The following is a 6,000-nucleotide window of genomic DNA, read 5'->3' on the forward strand; positions in this document are numbered from 1 at the left end:
TTGTGTATGGCATATTACATTGTCCTCCTGTGTTGAACCTTGTATGCTTTTCACTAAGTTCCTATTCAACACTTTACACCTTTATTGTGTTGTGATTCAAGCACCAAAACCCACAAATGGATAGGTGCACTTTCACCATCACTTTGGCGTACTCAACTAGGCCATGGAAGTGTTCCCTGCAAAAAAAGACTGAGGATGCCATTGACTTGGCATGTGTGAGCATCTCCACTCACCGCAATCATCTATGAACCAACATGTGTATGTGAAAACCATCATTCTATAAGGATTGAAGCCATCTGTTACCAACACAACACATACATTACAAGCCTCTTTGGATTTCTAATGATGAATGCCATCAAAGTGGGTCCATGCTTCACCATTGGATGCATGTACCATCTTATCAGAATTGTATCATTTGCCATTTTGTGCCATGTCTTCTGTTTTGTGGATTCCTAAGTGCTGGATCCTCGACATGAATGGAAGGTACTATAGGATTGTCATAGGGATGTCAAGTCGCCTCTTTTGGCTATCACCAGAGTCTACCTCTGTAACACCCTGAATTTGGGGGTATAAAATTTCTTCTATAATATCCACCAATTCAGGTGTTATCTTCTCTTTCCTCTTTCTTTTCGCTCTGTTTCGCCCCTTTCAAAGTAGTAGGAGTTATTTTGATGTCATGTAAAACCCTAAAAGAAGCCTTGGTTGTTGTATCATGCTGGAGCATAGATTTATTTCTGTGTTGATGAGTGATTGAATTGAGCGATTAGTTGGTCAATGATTTGCGCTTGATGTTAAACTCAAATAGTGGAGGAAAAGAATATGAAAAAAGGAAAGGCTGCCCCTCTTGCCCTCGTGGCCCACGTGCCTGGTATCACCCAGCTCGGTGCCATGGCGTGCCCCCATGGCCCAGCCCGCATCCCCTTTCTCCCCCCCCGCCATTATCTTGGGCCGCCAGCCGCCCGACCAGCGCACTCCACTCCCCTGCATCCCTGTGTGGCCCAAATAGGAGCCACAACACGCCCCCACGACCAAGTCGCCTCACTCACTCACCCCAGCGCATGCGTGCGGCGAAACCCGCCGCCGTTGCCCGGTGGGGCCCACGCCTCAGCGTGTTTCTCCAACCGTCGGCCGTCCGCACCAGCTTTAAGATCGGAGGAGGCCGAGGCCGCGCCCCACTTCTACTCCAACCGCACTGGCACCCCCCCTTCTCTACCCCTCTCTTGCCCTTGCACGAACGCAGAGCCGTTGGAGCACCGCCGTTCGCTGCGCGTCGCCACCACGGTGAGTCTTACCCTCTGTTGGGGGCCTTCGGCTTCCGAAGGTCCTCAAAAACATGATTTAACAATGTTTCTGGAGTAAAGTACGTTAACAGGTATCTTCGGACTCGGATCAAAAGCCACGGTATGAAGAAGCATAAGGAACACGAAGGTTGGCGCAGAGCCGAAGCTGTGTGCAGAAGAGCTTCAGAATAGCGGCGGAAAAGGAAGCCGACTTAAAGATGAAAAACCAGATTAGACCTCGAAGAATTATCATAGAGTTATTGATAAATGTAAAGGGCATTAATGTAATTTTGCGTGGGCTGCGACCCGTGCGTATAAATAGGTGAACAGTATCCCCGTACTGTTCACGGGGATTTTGGGCATTGGCTTTTGCGTCATACTTGTACTTTTACCTTCTCACGAACTGAAGGTACATTTTTAATTCGATATTATTCCTATTTTTCCATCATAATAAAATGTGAATGAGTTAACGATAGTACATAACCGTTCATGTCATTTTTTATATTTTATACAATTCCTTCTTCATTATTATATTTTATGCTTATGAAGGTATGTCCTTCATGACCTTCGTCCGAAAATCATTATATCCTTAGGGAAATAATGCTTCGAAGGACGAAGGATATTAACATTTAACATTGTGTGTTGCCTTGTTCTTGATTCATAGCATTTGAGAACAAGTCCCCAACATTGGCGCCCACCTCCGGTGAACTCACTTCCATTTTTTGAGCCTTGAACACTTTCGGCAAGCATCACCTTCGTCATGCCGCCGAAAAAAGCTTCAGCAACAGGGGCTGGTACTTTATAGCCACTGGATCCCAATCAGGATTTCCTTTCTCTTAGAGAGGCCCGAAGCCAGAAGAGGAAGGCTGTTAGCCCAACACCTCCGGAGGATGACCTGGATCAGGAGATCCAAAACCTGGAGATCCTTCAGCAACAGGTGCAACGCAAGAAGGAGAAGATGGCTCGTCTAGCTAATCTTCAAAGACAGATAGACGAAGCTTCTGAAGAGGTTCGTCATCTTGTTCAAGATGATCAAAGCCGAAGGCCTCCACGCAGAGAGCTTCATCAGGAAGGCTTCCACAATGAGGATGACTGGTATGAAGATTTCCAGCATGGAAACTTTGCTTTTGATGATGCTTCTCCTCTCTCAACAGAATTGCAGGCTACACCATGGCCACAGTCTTACAAGCCACCCCAGCTCCCCATGTATGACGGTCACACAGACCCGAAGCAATTCCTAATGAGCTATGAAGCAACCATATCTTCGTATGGTGGCAATACTGCAGTCATGGCAAAATCTTTTGTCATGGCCGTCAGGAGCGTTGCTCAGACTTAGTACTCTTCTCTTCGGCCAGGGACAATCACTTCTTGGCAGAAATTGAAGGATATGCTGATAACTAGCTTCCAAGGGTTTCAGACGAAGCCAGTCACCGCTCAGGCTCTCTTCCAGTGTACTCAGGATCATGAAGAGTATCTTCAGGCGTATATCCGGAGGTTTCTGCACCTGAGGGCACAAGCGCCAACAGTGCCCAATGAAATTGTCATTGAGGCCATGATTAAGGGGCTTCGGCCGGGAACATCAGCGCAGTACTTTGCCTGGAAGCCTCCACAAACATTGGAGAAGCTGCTCCAGAAGATGGACGAATACATTCGAGCTGACAATGACTTCCGCCAAAGAAGGGAGGAAGCATTCAGGTTCTCTGAAATGACCAGGGGCTTCGGAGGAAGATTTCACCCGAGGCATGTTAGGTCAATCCATAACTCTGCTCAAACTGATGATCGAGGGAGCCAGCAGCAAAGGCCACAACACTCTTCACAAGCTTCGGCCCAACAGCAGAGTTCTTTTCGGCCGCCAGCGCCAAGGGGCAGAGGCGCCAGGGGCTTCGGGGGAAGGTTTGGAGACCAGCCAAGAAAAATATATTGCCTATTCTGTGGTGAAGACAAGGGCCATACTACCAGGATGTGCCATGTTACCATCCAGAAGCAGAAGGAAATAGCAGAAGCAGCAGCGCAACAGAGTCAGCTGAAGCAGGTCATGCATACTGTTTCATATCACTCGCCTTATATTCCAGAATATGTAGGCAACCACCCTGCAGCCTCTGTTGCTTCGGCGAGCCAACCCCAAGCATCTTGGCAGCAACCTCCACCGCCACCGCCGATCCAGCGAGGACAACAGCCAGAAGGGAGTCAGCACAATCATCTTCAGAGGGATTTCAGAGAGGAGTCCGAAGCTCGCACAGTCAACAGCACTGTGCCAGAGTCGAAGCACATTTATTGACAGATATCCTACCTCCACAGCAGTTCTTTTGCATTTTCTACATTCGCTATTACCCTTTTGTTAATAAGGAACAATTATGAAGAATTTAAATGTCTTTAATTGAATTTCAATTCCTTGTAATACTTTCGTCTTTTATCATAATAAAAATATGTTTTTTCCATAGGCTTGAGTTCCCGAAGCATACGAATTTATGCTGATTTGAAGGACCTTTGTATTATCAAAAATTTGATCTAACAGACACAATACAAATTATTCGAAGCAGTAAAAAGTCGTTCCTAAGGGAGCGCAGTGTAAGTTTTCTAAACCTACAGCGAAAAATAAACGCTGATTCCGCTGAAAGTAAAAGGCGAAGAAGCTCCTAAGGGAGGCTTACAGCGAAAAATAAACGCTGATTCCGCTGAAAGTAAAAGGCGAAGAAGCTCCTAAGGGAGGCTTACAGCGAAAAATAAACGCTGATTCCGCTGAAAGTAAAAGGCGAAGAAGCTCCTAAGGGAGGCTTACAGCGAAAAGTCAGCACTGATATAAAAAGTGTGTGTGCTTTATTACAGGGATATGTATCTGCGGCACAAAATATCATTTTGCATAACATAATATCATCACATCATTTTTGCATAACATAAGCATCATACAGCATAATGCATCTGGAACAAGAAGGGGAATACAATGTTGACCTTCGGAACATATTTTGGAAAAGAGAAAATCGTGCTAAGGCACAAGATAAATCGAGATGAAGTGTAGCTTCATCGGAAACGCAACACAAAACTTTTTTAGAGCTTCGAAGAATATTTCACGAAGTTTGGACATTTTTCATCAGAGAAGTAAGCAAATTCTTATGGTATAGAAAGGATTTTCTTCACGAAGCATGAAAAGAAGGGAAGGTGTTTTTTCGCCGAAGGCTCAAAAAATGGTATGTATGCAGAGTTTCATGCATCGTAAAGAATTAAACTATAAATAGATTGTATATTACATTTAAAGTTACAATATATTACACATTTTTACGTCTCAAATGTTTCTACAATAACATTCAATCCTCTTTAAGCACTATCTCTGCAGCTTCGTTCAATAGTTGGTTGACAACCTTGTCCATAATGGCTTCGGCCATTTTTCTAATTTCATCGTCCCCCTTTGGGTGGGGGCCCGCAGATGCCTCAGCAACTTCTGAGGGAAGAAAAGATACGGCTATATTACTATTACAAACCGAGAACAGAGTCTGGAATTAAAAATTACAGCATGATAAAAACCACTAATTAATACCTATGCGCCCTTCGGGCTCTGTACTTTTCTCGGCAGCTTCTTCTACTTTTCTAGCGTCGTGAATGCCTTTTTCACTCCTTTGAATAATTTCTTGCGCCAATTCTCGGCCGCCGTTATCCCAGATATCGGTGAAGAATTTCCCGCCAACCATGCTTGCTTCGGGTGAGGGGTCTTTAATGTCTTCAATGGACAATGTAGCTTCGGACTGCGCTAAGGATTTTACATGCTCGCAGCCTTTCTTCTCCAAAACAGTAGCAATCCCTCTAGCACCCGAAAAAGCGCAGATGTCGCCGCGGCTGTTCAGAATTTCTTCGAAGGCCTCTGCTTCGTGACTGATCCATTCCATTGGACCTTCAGGATTGCCTCTTGAAAAATTCTCTTCACTAGAGAACGCGCCAACGCCGGCGAAGCTGGATTTTATCTTTTTGACGCACTCTATGGATTTAACATAACATTTCCTCTGGGATGCACGAAGCTCCTTAACACTTATCTCCAAATGATTGGCCAATTGGTCACTAAGCTCTCGTTTTGTCTCTTCAAGTATACGTTCTTCTTTAGCTCTAGCTAGCTGTTTCTGAAGATCTTTAATTTCACGTTTTTGAGCTTCGGCCTGGGCCTTCGAAGCAGCTTCGTCCTTTCTTACCTTGTCTACCAATGTAAGCAGAATTTTATCTTTTTCCAGAGCTTCGTTTCTCAGCCTAATAACTTCTGATCGTAGATTGCTGAACGCAATTTCATAGCTCTCGTCCTCGGCACTCTTTTGTGCTCTCAATGCGTTGCTTAGAATTAAACCCTATATGAAAAAGAGTTTGTATAAGAATAAAAGAATGAGTCACGAATTATAAAGTTTCCAAACGACTAATTCCCATACCTTCAGGCTATTGTACGCAAGACTATCCGCGAGATCTTCTTTCGTCATAGCGCTTAGGCCAGCTTCGAGCTTCGGAAACCCCATGCTTCTAGACATCTCCCGGCAGACGGATAATTCTTTATTGTCTGGGAGGCAGTATAGGAAATCCTCTTCGTCCGTCCCATTGAATACTAGTGCCCCCTTCGGATATTTCGATTCTTTGGCATAGTGATTAGCTTCAAAAACTTCTTCTTCCGATAACTTTTTCCCCGAAGCATGACGCACAATATAATCGTATATTTTGGAAGATGCTTCGGAGACAGCAGTATCAATTTCTT

The sequence above is a fragment of the Zea mays genome, chromosome 1 (assembly GCF_902167145.1).
Source record: "Zea mays cultivar B73 chromosome 1, Zm-B73-REFERENCE-NAM-5.0, whole genome shotgun sequence".
In the NCBI taxonomy this organism is placed as follows: domain Eukaryota; kingdom Viridiplantae; phylum Streptophyta; class Magnoliopsida; order Poales; family Poaceae; genus Zea; species Zea mays.